At 51.2% G+C, this 14,172-nt stretch overlaps 1 long non-coding RNA gene across 1 annotated transcript; it reads left to right on the top strand.

The window, feature by feature from the left end:
- The first annotated feature begins 5,294 nt into the window (after positions 1-5,294).
- On the top strand, positions 5,295-7,289 carry LOC309873931. Its single transcript, XR_014316760.1, has 3 exons — positions 5,295-5,396; positions 6,346-6,416; positions 7,086-7,289. It is a non-coding gene; the product is annotated as an uncharacterized lncRNA (long non-coding RNA).
- The last annotated feature ends 6,883 nt before the right edge of the window (positions 7,290-14,172 follow it).

Raw genomic sequence — 14,172 nt, 5'->3', positions numbered from 1 at the left:
CTTTAGGATCGAGACAGACAGCTGCAGCTGGAGCTTCCTGTTGCTCTTCAAAGACTATTAAGGTTACAAGAAGCCGCACGGGAATATACTGAGAGCCAGCGCAGTGACATGGAGAAAGGCATACAGTGCTTGCGAGCGCAACTGAACGTATTTCAAGCTGAGGTATGGAAAGGCTGCACTATAGGGATAAATCTGAGAGCGGTTGTGCTTTCTCTTCCCTTCTTCCCCCCCTTCTGCTGGTGACCAACACAACGGGCCTTTGGAGGAGCTTTTCATAAGCTGGAGGTGCAAGGCAGTGTGTTAGGAGCCACCTCCTTGTGAGCAGACGGCATCAGAGAATGATAGAATATCCGAGTTGGAAGGGACCCACAAGGATCACGGAGACCATTTAACATTTTTGTTGCCCTCCATTGGACGCTCACTCGCAGCTTTATATCTTTCTTAAACTGTGGCGCGCAGAACTGTACCCAGTGCTCTACGTGAAGCCGCATCAGCGCAGAGAAGAGCAGGACATTCACTTCCCTTGACTGGCTAGCCAGGCCGTTCTTGATGTGCCCCAGGATACGGTTGGCCTTCCTGGCCGCCAAGGCACCCTGCTGGCTCACGCTCAGCTTGCTGTTGATGAAAACCCCAACAGCCCTTTCTGCGGGACTGCCTCCCGGCATCTCTTCCCCGGTCTGTACGTGTAGCCAGGGTTGCCCCTTCCCAAGTGCAGAATCCAGTGCTTGCTCTTGTTTAACTTCACATTGTTGATGATTGCCCAGCTCTCTAATTTCTCCAGATCTCTCTGCAAGGCCTCACCACACTTAACAGTTCCACCCAATTTGGTATCATCCGCAAACTTGCTCAGAAAGCCTTCAAGTCCTTCATCCAAATCATTTATGAAAACATTGAAGAGGACTCTTCATAAAATGGAGCCCTGTGGAACCTCACTAGTAACAGATCTCCAGCCTGATTATGCAATGTATCTCTTCTGTTTTGAAAGTGTCAGTGTGAGAGAAGGAAAGAGAAGAAGCAGGTCGAGCTGAAAAGCCCAGTCGAAGTGCGTCTCGAGCAGGAAATGAAAAGGAACAGTGAACTGCAGAGAGAATGTGACAGGTATGGCTTGTTAGCACTTTAAAGAGAGATCCCATAGAGTAGAAATCAAGCTTCATGGAGGCTGATTGTAAAAGTAGGTGAGGGTAACTGTCTGTGAGCAAATTCAAGCCTCACGCTAGGCCTTACAAGGCTCTTCTGTAAGCGTGCCTATGCTTTTACAGAGCTGCCAAAAGAACTTCAAATGCAGGTTGCCCTGCAAGTCTCCTGGGAGGGAAGGAAGTCCCTTCTCCATCTGTTCCTCCGTTGAGGCGCAAGGTGGACCCTCCAAGTGATCTGTGGCACTGGAATGCTGGTTTTTCTCAGTAACTCCTTGTCTGTCAAGCGTTTTAAAGAAGAAGCAAGCCACCTCTATGCTGTTTATGTCTGAGAATGTGAAACAGGCTGGTAGTTCCTTCACCTCATTGTTTTCTTGACTAACTTGCTGCGCAGGTTAAGGAGGCATCTGGACGCAGCTCTGCAGAGACTAAGCAAATATGAGGCCAGAGAAAGAGAGACTCAGTTTAATACTGCAGAAGACATGACGAGCAGCTGCTCTGAGGGGGCCCGTGAAGTTGATAAATTAACAGCAAAGGTGAGCTCTGGATTCTGCAGGATTTTGTGATTTCTTTTTTTTTTTTTTTGTCTGTTAATGTTTGTACCTGTGTTGTTCTTTTCTATACTGCTTCTCGTATTGTGAGTTGTCTGTTCTCTCCTCGGTGCTCCTTCTGTTGTCAAACATAGCAGGTAGTGTAGAACGAGTCAAGTGCCCTTGTGGTGGCTCATTGAAGAATTCTGTTAAATGATAGTGAATGGCATCATGTCTAGGAAGTGTAAAATGAAGATTAAGTTCCCGTTTTGTCTTTTGTTTGTTTGTTTGTTACTCCTTTGTTTCTTTTGTGAGGGTTTTGGTTTCGCTTTCTGTGTATTTATAAAAGGCAGGAACCTCCTAAGTGTATTTTTAGTAGGTATAAAAAAGGGTCTATTTCTGGAGGAGGAGGGCAAGACAGCACCGCAGCTGACCTTTGGGACTTAATGGAACATCTGCTATATCCTCCGTATCCTTGCACCCACACATCAGCTTTGACCAGGAGAGAAAAGGCCTTCCTCCAGCAGCTCTGCCAAAATGGCCTCCTGAGGCACTGTTTGCAAAGCTTTCAGAGTAACGGCAGGAAGAGCATTGGTTGCTCGTGCCTACTCCGTTCTGCACTGCAGCGCTTCCCCCCCAACACACACAATAGGCGTTCTTTCTGGTGTCTGGGTAGAGGCGTGTTTGATGTCCCATGAGCAGAGGAGCATTTCGGGCAAGAGCGTCCCTAGCACCTTTCAGGCCAGTCTCCCTGCAGAAGAACCGAGGAAAGATGGAAACTTGGGGAATCCTGTCAGCAGTGACCTAAAAGCTGTTCTGTTAAAAGACGAGCCTGCCTTTACTTTGCTTTCAATACCAAGTCAGAAGGTGACAAACACCATCTTGACGCCCTACCCCTTTGTGCTTTGCTCTCCACAGCTCAAAGAACTTTCGCAGCAGCTGGAGATGGAGTCTGAAAAATGCAGGCAGCTAGAAGCACAAAACTGTGACCTGCAAGACGAGCTGTCTGCTCTGTGTGACTCTCAGGAAAAACTGGAGAAGACCAATGGCCAGCTGCAAGAAGAGGTGGCATACATCAAAGATCTTCTGGAGACGTCCAAGGTGGGTCACGAGCAAAAGCAACAGCATGAGACAGAGATAAGAAAGGGCCTGACAAGGAACAAGTGCTCATACCAGAAGTCGCAGGACATATTTGTATTTGGGGTCTTGCCCCTCTTTCTTTCTGTGAGGCATTGTTCTCCACTGGTGCAGAAGTCCCCGCAAATTGTGTATGGAGCCTTTGGAAAAGGCTTACAAGCAGAGCACTGTCTTACAGAGGCAAAATGTCTTAGTACTAGCTCTGAGGTAAAAACAGAGTGCTGAGAACTGGTGTCGACCAGATTAAAATGAACGGTTGACCTGGGGCAGTTTCTGGGTTCTGCCTTGACAACTGGTGGTAGTGAGGAGGCAGAGTGGCCTCACCTTAGTGAGGCTGAGCCCTTGAAACTGGCTATGTGATAGGTAAACATGAGCTCTGGATTCTGCAGGATTTTGTGATTTTTTCTTTTGTCTGTTAATGTTCATGCCTGTGATGTTCTTTTCCATGCTGCTTCTTGTATTGTGAGTTGTCTGTTCTCTCCTTGGTGCTCCTTCTGTTGTCATCCATAGCAGGTGAACGCAGATGCAGTTGTCATTATGAGTCAAAATGAACGTGCAGAGCAGTATCTGTGAGGGCACTCTGAGGGCAGGCTGCTCTGTGGAGGAAGGACGAGCTGAGAGTCACAGCAAGGCTGGCGGGCTCAGTGGCTTCACAGGCCATGGCACAGGCCCACAGCACTTTTCAGGTCTGGCAGGAGCAACTCCACCTGTCTGAAGTTGGCTCTGCCCAAGATCACTTCTGGAGCCCTGTCTTAGGAGTTGAGCCAGTGACGCTTTTGTAACTTGCCGCTCACCAGCCGCTGTCTCAGCCCGTCTTTCCCTAGCCAGGGGCACCCTGATGTCGAGGACCAAGAAGTGCTTTTGAGCTGCCGTGGGTGTCTTGTTCAGTTGCATGGAACCCTTTAGCTACCTTTCCCCTCGTTACTGAGAGGTGCTGCTAAGGCACACGTGTGCTTTAGAAGGTTCTGTAGAAGGCCTCAAGTGCCCTTGTGGTGGCCCATTCTTAGTCCAAAGGCTCGTAGCATTCTCGTGGCTTCACTGCCATTCGAAGAGTTCTGTTATTTGAAAGGAAATAGCATTGTGTGTAGGCACTGTAGAATGAAGATTATTTTTTTTTTATTTTATTTTTTTGTTTGTTTCCTGAGGGTTTCTGCTATTGTTGTTGCTGTTCTTGTTTGTTTGTTTGTTTGTTTGTTTCTATCTATTTATAAAAGGCAGGAACCTCCTGAGTGTATTTTTAGTAGGTATAAAAAAGGGTCTATTTCTGGAGGAGGAGGGCAAGACAGCACCACAGCTGACCTTTGGGACTTAATGGAACATCTGCTATATCCTCCATATCCTTGCACCCACACATCAGCTTTGACCAGGAGAGAAAAGGCCTTCCTCCAGCAGCTCTGCCAAAATGGCCTCCTGAGGCACTGTTTGCAAAGCTTTCAGAGTAACGGCAGGAAGAGCATTGGTTGCTCGTGCCTACTCCGTTCTGCACTGCAGCGCTTCCCCCCCAACACACACAATAGGCGTTCTTTCTGGTGTCTGGGTAGAGGCGTGTTTGATGTCCCATGAGCAGAGGAGCATTTCGGGCAAGAGCGTCCCTAGCACCTTTCAGGCCAGTCTCCCTGCAGAAGAACCGAGGAAAGATGGAAACTTGGGGAATCCTGTCAGCAGTGACCTAAAAGCTGTTCTGTTAAAAGACAAGCCCGCCTTTACTTTGCTTTCAATACCAAGTCAGAAGGTGACAAACACCATCTTGACGCCCTACCCCTTTGTGCTTTGCTCTCCACAGCTCAAAGAACTTTCGCAGCAGCTGGAGATGGAGTCTGAAAAACGCAGGCAGCTAGAAGCACAAAATTGCGACCTGCAAGAAGAGCTGTCTGCTCTGCGTGACTCTCAGGAAAAACTGGAGAAGACCAATGGCCAGCTGCAAGAAGAGGTGGCATACATCAAAGATCTTCTGGAGACGTCCAAGGTGGGTCACGAGCAAAAGCAACAGCATGAGACAGAGATAAGAAAGGGCCTGACAAGGAACAAGTGCTCATACCAGAAGTCGCAGGACATATTTGTATTTGGGGTCTTGCCCCTCTTTCCTTCTGTGAGGCGTTGTTCTCCACTGGCGCAGAAGTCACTGAACTGAACAGAATTATGTATGGAGCCTTTGGAAAAGGCTTACTTTCTCCTCCTGAGAAATAGGATCGTTGACCTGTGGTAGTTTCCGTGTTCTGCCTTGACTGCTGGTGGTAGTGAGGAGGCAAGTGCCCTGCCCTTAGTGAGGCTGGGCCCTTGAAACTGGCTATGTGCGACTGATGGGGGGATGGTTCTCTTCTTCTTTGTGGTGATGGAAATTTCATTATCTGCTTCAGACACGGGCAGCCTCCCCAGACATGCAAGAACTGTTAAGATCTCCTCCTTGTGCTTCTCCGAGCAAGAAGCCAATGCACAGAAGCAGAGATGCTGAGTCTGAAGAGGAGGATGGAGGGAGAAAGACACCGCAAGAGCATACTTTTCCAAATGAGTCCGTTGAGGCAAAACTGGAAAGGCACAAGCACTACTATCGGGAGGAACGAAAGCTCAGAAGACTTCGAGAAAATGACCTGCAAAGGTATGTCCAGACTGCTTTTTGGAATGAGAGCAAGATGCTGCTTTTTCATTGTTCGTTCTCCTCCTAAGAACCCTCTTGTATGTCTGGTCAACATGATGTCAGTAAATATGCCTACAATTGCACAGTCCCTCTCTGCGCCTGCTCCACGTGGGGTCCCTCTCACGGGATGCCGTCCTTCCTGAACTGAGCCTGCGGGGGCTGTCCAGTGCTCTTCAAGCACTGCTCCCACATGGCTCCGTACCACGGGGTCCATCCCCCAGGAGCAAACTGCTCCAGCACGGGTCCCCCACGGGTGGCAGCTCACCCTAGCCCCCCTGCTCCTGCATGGGCTCCTCTCCACGGGCTGCAGCTCCGGCCCGGGGCCTGCTCCCGTGGGAGCTCTCCATGAGCCACAGCCTCCTCCAGGCCACAGCCACCTGCTCCACCGGGGGCTCCTCCACCCATGGGGGGGCTGCAGCTCGGAGATCCTTCTCACAGAGGCCATCTCTGCAGCCCCTTGCAACCCAAACCTTGCCATGCACACCCAATACAGCGATGTAAGGCAGAAAAGAGGAACTGCATGTCCTATTGTCATGGCAACAAACTAAGAATGCTTAAAGAAGTATGAGCCTTCTAGAGAGCAGAACCTGATTCTGTGAAGTCTATGGCTTTGGCTGCCATTTCGGCAGCAAGTCTGAGATTGGAGTTTTCCTTAGGCAGGGGAGGATATCCCTGACTCTTTATGCAGGTGATGCATCTTCCAGAAGAAGCCACATAAATCCACAGCATCGGCGATACTTCTGCACCATGGATGCAGGCTCTCCAAAAACCTCAAATCAAATGATGTTTTTGTGTTTAGACGCCATTAATCCCTTCCACTCTCAGAAGTCAAACGTTTGTCAAAGACCTGGAGAGTAGCTTTGCCAAACTGTAACCAAATATAATTCTTGCATGCATCTGACTTTTTCAGAGCTCGTCAGAGTCTAGACAAAAGCAACGCTAAGCTCCACCGGAAGCACCACTGAAGCCTGCGTGGCTAAGGTCAGCATTCATAAATGTTATTCTCAACCTCTCGGAAAGAATATCTGTGAGCAAGCTTATGCTTCTGAGCCTCAAGTTAGAATCCCTTTGTGGGTCCAAAACACACCGTCTTTATGCTAAAACAACTGCTAAGCATCAGAAGAGTACACAACTGTATGGGGGAGGGCTGAAGACCTCTGGTCATGGCGGGGGTGCAGAATACAGAGTGCCCTTCTTCTTCTGCAAAGCCATAAGGGAAAGAGTGAACGGAAAGGGAGAATAGATAAAAATGACCGTACAAATGGTAATGAGAGAACAGGCACCAGACAAAGACATGCCACACCGAAGGCTGCGGTAGGGCCAGGTGGCAGCACGAAGATGTTTGCCTTTTCAAAGGCAGATCCTTTTCAACGTTTTCAAGGTGAATGCGGAAGCTGCATTTTAGGAGTAGTGTTCCAAAGAATGCCCAGTTTGAGTGCTTAGGGAGTAGGGACACTCGAGGATGAAGAGGGCTGCAGAGGACTAAGGCTAACACTGCTAAGCAAGAGTCATTTGCAGGTTCCCTTCAGATGTTCCGTGTGTAGCTTCTGGAATTTCCTTCACTAATTTTTCACATACTGGTAATTGGAGGTGAAAACATGTGTTCCTGCCTTGTGCATTTCCTTATTTTGCATTTCCCTGTTTTCACAGCTGAACATTATTACAGATCAGATGAAGGTGGAGCAGAGGACGTCCCAGTCCAGAAAACAAGGCGTGGTTCTACCAAGGTGGAAGAAGTCTGCCAACACTTGCCTTCAGCCCCCTAATTTGGGCAGTTTCCAGGCAGTGAGCAAGAGCAGCCGTTGCCCCCACCATGCTGGCAAGAACGCAGCGGTTCTGTGCAGATAACAGCCTGCCTGTAATTCCAAGTGCTGTCGCCCACCTTGGCATGTAATAAACCATGTCTTGTAGTGGGGGTCTTTGTCTTCTTCCCTTCTCCCTTCTGGGCTTTGCTTCTCCTTTCCAATGGCCATGTGACCATTCCCTCTGATTCCTTCTGCTTGTCTCCCTTGCTGACCAGGAGCATCCTGTGAACAGCAAATGTGTTATTTCCGTTGTGAGAATCAGACCAAGCCTTTTGCAGATGTGTCTTGTGAGTTTCACAGTACCAAGGGAAACTCAGGGGCAAGCTAGGGACAAGGGCTTGGGATGGCAAAAGGGAGAATACACAAAGACAGAGGTGTCATTTGCCTCCTGTGGCTAGAAATGGTTCCCTTGCAAAAGGGATAGCCCACGACAAGCGGGGGACCTCAACCACACTGTCCATGAGGCTGGCAGAGAGCTTTAATGCTGTGGCCAGATTTCTGAATGCAGGGCAAATGATTTGTAGGCTTCAAACCAGCATCCTCTGAGCAAGGTGTTCTCCTGGGAAGGAGACTCGGGCTCTCCCATATAAAGAGATCTTCTGACACTCATCTGGCAAATTCGGGGAGGGCTGAAGGGATAGAGGAAAACACCACCTGCGTGCCCACTGCATCCAGCAATTCCCTCTATCCCCTGAAGTCCCTTTTGGAAGCCTCCAGGCTTCTCTCAGCAATTTCGTCACTGCCAGCCTGAATTCTCACCAATGGGGAAAAATCGGAGGGGCTAACAAGGTCAGGAAGTTTCCTGGGAATGGCCTTGACCCGAGCCCCAGGTAGGCTTCAGACTTCCCTATGGGTAGGGTCTACCTGACATACGGGGCCCTCTGTTCCCTTCAGAAGGGAGTCGCCTACAAGCATTACCCTTCTTTCCTTCTGGCTGGAGGAAGTCTTGAAGCATGGAGTCGACTTGCCAGGTCCTTGTGGCTCCCTCGCCTGCCTCCAGTGACCTAGATGAGGAAAAGCGCCTTGCCACCGTGATCCCCTGCTCCGTCACAGCACGCGACTGCCTCGGACTGTGAACCTCTACAGAGGGAGAAAGAGAAGGGAGCAGGGGGAGCTTCTCATCCACTGTGAAGGATTCACATTGCAAGACTCCTTGTTGGCCTATGCAGTGACTGTGGGACACACCTCTGTGGTGGTTTTACTCCGGTGGGCAGCTGAGCTCCACCACAACCGCTCGCTCAATGCCCCTCCTCAAAGAGAGGAAAGGGCTCAAGGGTTGAGACAAGAACGGGGAGATCACTCAACAATTATTGTGAAGGGCAAAACAAACTCAGAGTATGGAAATTAATAAAACCTACTGGCTATTACTAACAAGCTACAGAAGTTAGAAACAAAGGAAAGAAACCAAAACCACCTTCCTCCCATCCACCCTCTTCCACCTTCTTACCCCAAAGAGCATGGGGGAATGAGTGCTGCGGTCAGTCCCTGATGCTTTTGTCTCCACCGCTCCTTCACGGTCACCCTCTGCCCCTGCTCCACATGGGGTCCCTCCCGCGAGATGCCTCGGACAGAGCCTGCGGGGGCTGCCCACAGGCAGCAGCTCTTCAAGCACTGCTCCCACATGGCTCGGTACCACAGGGTCCATCCTCCAGGAGCAAACTGCTCCAGCACGGGTCCCCCACGGGCATCAGCATCCCCCAGACCCCCTGCTCCTGCGTGGGCTCCTCTCCACGGGCTGCAGCTCCGGCCCGGGGCCTGCTCCTGCGGGGGCTCTCCATGGGCCGCAGCCTCCTCCAGGCCACAGCCACCTGCTCCACCGGGGGCTCCTCCACCCATGGGGGGGCTGCAGTGTGGAGATCTGCTCCGTGTGGGACCCATGGGCTGCAGGGGGACAGGCTGCTCCACCAGGGGCCTCTCCACAGGCCGCAGGGGAACTGCTGCTGCGTGCCTGGAGCACCTCCTGCCCTCCCGCTGCACTGAGCATGGGGGCTGCTGTGGGATTATTCTGGGTTGTGCCTGCGTGCACGAGGGGAAGGGTCTGGGGTGCCTGCGAGCACAGTGGGAGGGGTCCTGGGTTCCTGGGTGGGACGCTTTGACACTATATAAAATAATGTCACGCAGCAATAAATTGGCTTACGGCACAAAACGCTGGTCGTTGTGTCAGTTTGTCCCAGGGCTTTCGGTTGGGTTATCCGACAGCTGCAGGGCTGGTTCTCACTCCTCACTCTCCCAGCTGCAGTTGTGTCACTGTGTGGTTTGTTTGTTTTCCCTTTCTTAAACATGCTCTCACGGATGCACAAAGAGCAATTTTTAGCTCATCTCTGGCCAGCATCAGGTCCCTTTGGAGCCAACGGAATCTGGCCCTTATCTAACATGGGGCTCCTTCTGGACTCTTCTCACAGAGGCTACCCCTGCAGCGCCCTGCAGATAAAACCTGGCTATGTAAACCCAATACTCCTATAGGAAGAGATCTTCTGCCATTCCTCTGGCAAATCTGGGGAGGGCCATCTGCACCCAGACGGTCTGGAGCACGGGAACACCTTCAGCCACTGTCACCAATGCAGCAGCACCACTGTGGCAGCACAAGTGAAGAATGGCCCCGCAGGAGCTGGATGTCAGGGGGGGACTGTCCCTGCATGTGGGCACGGTGCTGCCCTGTGCCTGGGAGAGTGCGGGGGTGAGCTAGGACAGCTGGCAGATCAACCGCAGCCATGGATGGGGAAGTAATGCTGTGCCCCTGCCAGCGGCAGGAATTAGAGGGAACGGTCAAATGAGTAGGGGAGGGGAGAAGCAAAGCCCAGAAGGGAGAAGAGAAGACGACAAAGACCCGCACTACATGACATGGTTTATTAAATGCCAAGGTAGGCGACAGCACTTGGAATTACAGGCAGGCTGTTATCTGCACAGAACCGCTGCGTTCTTGCCAGCATGGTGGGGGCAATGGCTGCTCTTGCTCACTGCCTGGAAACTGCCCGAATTAGGGGGCTGAAGGCAAGTGTTGGCAGACTTCTTCCACTTTGGTAGAACCATGCCTTGTTTTCTGGACTGGGACGTCCTCTGCTCCACCTTCATCTGATCTGTAATAATGTTCAGCTGTGAAAACAGGGAAAGGCACAATAAGAGGGAAATGCTTAAGGAAGGAACGCATGTTTTCACCTCCAACTACAAGCATTTCAGAAGTTAGAATCATAGAATCATAGAATCATAGAATATCCTGAGTTGGAAGGGACCCTTAAGGATCATCACGTCCAACTCTTGACACCGCACAGGTCTACCCAAAAGTTCAGACCATGTGACTAAGTGCACACTCTTCTTAAATTCAGACAGGCTCGGTGCAGTGACCACTTCCCTGGGGAGCCTGTTCCAGTGTGCAACCACCCTCTCTGTGAAGAACCCCCTCCTGATGTCAAGCCTAAATTTCCCCTGCCTCAGCTTAACCCCGTTCCCGCGGGTCCTGTCACTGGTGTTAATGGAGAAAAGGTCTCCTGCCTCTCGACACCCCCTTACGAGGAAGTTGTAGACTGTGATGAGGTCTCCCCTAAGCCTCCTCTTCTCCAGGCTGAACAGGCCCAGTGACCTCAGCCGTTCTTTGTACGTCTTCCCCTCCAGGCCTTTCACCATCTTCGTAGCCCTCCTCTGGACACTTTCCAACAGTTTCACGTCCTTTTTATACTGTGGTGCCCAGAACTGCACACAGTACTCGAGGTGAGGCCGCACCAGCGCAGAGTAGAGCGGGACAATCACCTCCCTTGACCTACTAGCGATGCCGTGCTTGATGCACCCCAGGACACGGTTGGCCCTCCTGGCTGCCAGGGCACGCTGCTGGCTCATATTCAATTTGCTGTCTGCCACGACCCCCAGATCCCTCTCTTCTAGGCTGCTCTCCAGCGTCTCATCACCCAGTCTGTACGTGCAGCCAGGGTTTCCCCGTCCCAGGTGCAGGATCCGGCACTTGCTCTTATTGATCTTCATGCGGTTGGTGATCGCCCTGCTCTCCAACCTATCCAGATCCCTCTGCAAGGCCTTTACACCCTCATTCGAGTCCACAACTCCTCCAAGTTTGGTGTCATCAGCAAACTTGCTCAAAATACCTTCTATTCCTACATCCAGATCGTTTATAAAAATATTGAAAAGTACCGGCCCTAAAATGGAGCCTTGAGGGACCCCACTGGTGACCGCCCGCCAGCCTGACGCAGCCCCATTTACCATAACCCTTTGGGCCCTGCCCGTTAGCCAATTGCTCACCCATCGTATGATGTTTTTATTTAGCTGTATGGTGGACATTTTGTCCAGTAGGATCCTATGGGAAACCGTGTCAAAAGCCTTGCTGAAGTCCAAAAAAATCACATCAGCTGGTTTCCCTTGGTCCACCATACGGGTGATCTTATCATAAAAGGAAATCAGGTTACTTAGGCAGGACCTACCCTTCACAAACCCATGCTGGCTGGGACCAGTGACTGCTTTGTCCCCCAGGTGCGCCTCAATAAGTTCGAGAACCATCTTCTCCATGATTTTACCAGGCACTGACATGAGACTGACAGGCCTGTAATTGCTAGGGTCTTTTTTCTGACCCTTCTTGAAAATCAGCACAACATTTGCCAGCTTCCAGTCTACCGGGAACTCTCCAAATTCCCAGGATCGTTGAAAAATAATTGAGAGAGGTTCTGCAATGACGTCCGCCAGCTCTTTCAGCACCCGGGGATGGATCCCATCCGGACCCATGGACTTGTAGGGATCCAGGTGGAGTAGCAAATCCCGCACACGTTCAGGGTCGGTTGGGAGTTTGTAATCCCCACCGTCCCGGTCCTCCAGCTCAGGGCACCCTGGGTCCCGAAGCCCATCATTGGCATTGAAGACAGAGGCAAAGAAGGCATTAAGCGTCTCTGCTTTGCCTATGTCATTGTCTGTGAGGAGACCTTCCCTATCAAGGAGCGGCCCTATGTATTCTTTAGTTCTCCTTTTTCCATTCACATATCTAAAAAAAACCTTTTTATTTTCTCTCACAGACACAGCCAGCTTCAACTCTAGTTGGGCTTTGGCCACACGAACTTTCTCCCTACAAACACGAACAGCATCCCTATATTCTTTCCATGACACCTGGCCCTCCTTCCAGTAGCGAAACACTCTCTGTTTCCGCCTAATCTCCATTAGAACATGCCTGGTCAGCCACGCCGGCCTCCTGCCCCGCCTGCCTGACTTGCGATATTTAGGAATTGCCTGATCTTGTGCTTCTAGGAGGCATCGCTTAAAGAGTGACCAGCACTGGTGGACATCGAGGCCTTCAAGAGCAGTTTCCCAGGGGACCTTGCTGACTAGTTCCCTGAGCAGCCTGAAGTCCGCTTTCCCCATATCTAGGGATGAGGTTTTGGTGGCACTTTTCCTTCTGTCACCGTAAATTTTGAACTCAACCACTTCATGGTCGCTATGGCCGAGGCGGCCACCAATCACCACATCTCCCACCAGACCCTCTCTGTTTTCTAGCAACAGGTCTAGGAGGGCACCTTTCCTAGTTGGCTCCGTTAGCACCTGCACCAAGAAGTTATCATCTAGGTGCTTCATGAACCTCCTGGACTTGCTCACGTCAGCCGTGTGGCACTCCCAGTTAACGTCTGGCAAGTTGAAGTCCCCCATAAGGACAAGGGGAGTTAATCTCGAGGCCTCTCTTAGTTCTGTAAAGAATAATTTATCGGCACTATCGTCCTGGCCAGGCGGTCTGTAATAGACTCCCACAACGACATCCCCTTTATTCGTTCGTCCCTTGATCCTTACCCAGAGGCTCTCAACTTTGCCATTGCCGACCTGAAGTTCCACACAGTCCAGCCCCTGCTTCACATACATCACCACCCCACCACCTCGCCTACCCTGCCTGTCCCTCCTGAAGAGCCTGTAACCATCTATCGCAACACCCCAGTCACAGGACTCATCCTACCAGGTTTCGCTTATGCCGATGATGTCGTAGTTGCGGGACTGGGCCAGGACTTCTAGCTCATCCATTTTATTCCTCATACTGCGTGCGTTCGTGTAAAAGCACTTCAGGTGCGTCTCCTTACACTCAGCACCTTGTGGATCTGACCGAAGGACCTCACTGGCACACAGCCCCTCTGATTCTAGCGTACCATCCCTTAGGTCTTCACCGGCGCGCCTGGTTTTAGCCCCTTCCCCCTTCGACTCTAGTTTAAAGCCCTATCTATCAGCCCTGCCAACTCCTGACCAAAGATCCTTACTCCTCTCCGAGAGAGGCGCATCCCATCCGGTGCCATCAGGCCCGGTGTAGCATAGACCTTCCCGTGATCAAAGAACCCAAAATTATGCCGGTCACACCAGTCTCGAAGCCACGAGTTTATGTGAACAGCAAAGAACTGTTGCACTCCAGTGTTGTTAGCCTTAGTCCTCTGCAGCCCACTTCATCCTCAAGTGTCCCTACTCCCTAAGCATTCAAACTGGGCATTCTTTGGAAAACTACTCCTAAAATACAGCTAAAACTACTCCTAAAATACAGAAGGCCCTGCAGAGTGACCTGGACGGGATGCTTCGATGGGCAGAGGCCAATGGCATGACATTCAACATGGCTAAGTGCCGGGTCCTGCACTTTGGCCACAACAATCTCACGCAGCGCCACAGGCCTGGGGGAGAGTGGCTCAAGAGCTGTGCAGAGGAAAAGGATCTGGGCGTGTTGGTCGATGCTGGCCTGAACATGAGCCAGCAGTGTGCCCAGGTGTCCAAGAAGACCAATGGCATCCTGGCTAGTATCAGGAACAGCGTAGCCGGCAGGAACAGGGAGGTGATTTTTCCTCTGTACTCTGCTCTGGTGAGGCTGCACCTTGAGTACTGTGTTCAGCTTTGGGCTCCTCAGTGCCAGAAGGACATCGAGGCCCTGGAACGTGTCCAGAAAAGGGCTGCGAAGCTGGTGAGGGGCCTGGAACACAAGTCCT

The sequence above is a fragment of the Aythya marila genome (genome assembly GCF_965140915.1).
Source record: "Aythya marila genome assembly, chromosome: 1".
Classification (NCBI taxonomy): Eukaryota; Metazoa; Chordata; class Aves; order Anseriformes; family Anatidae; genus Aythya; species Aythya marila.
This window is presented reverse-complemented; position numbering and strand designations above follow the sequence as displayed.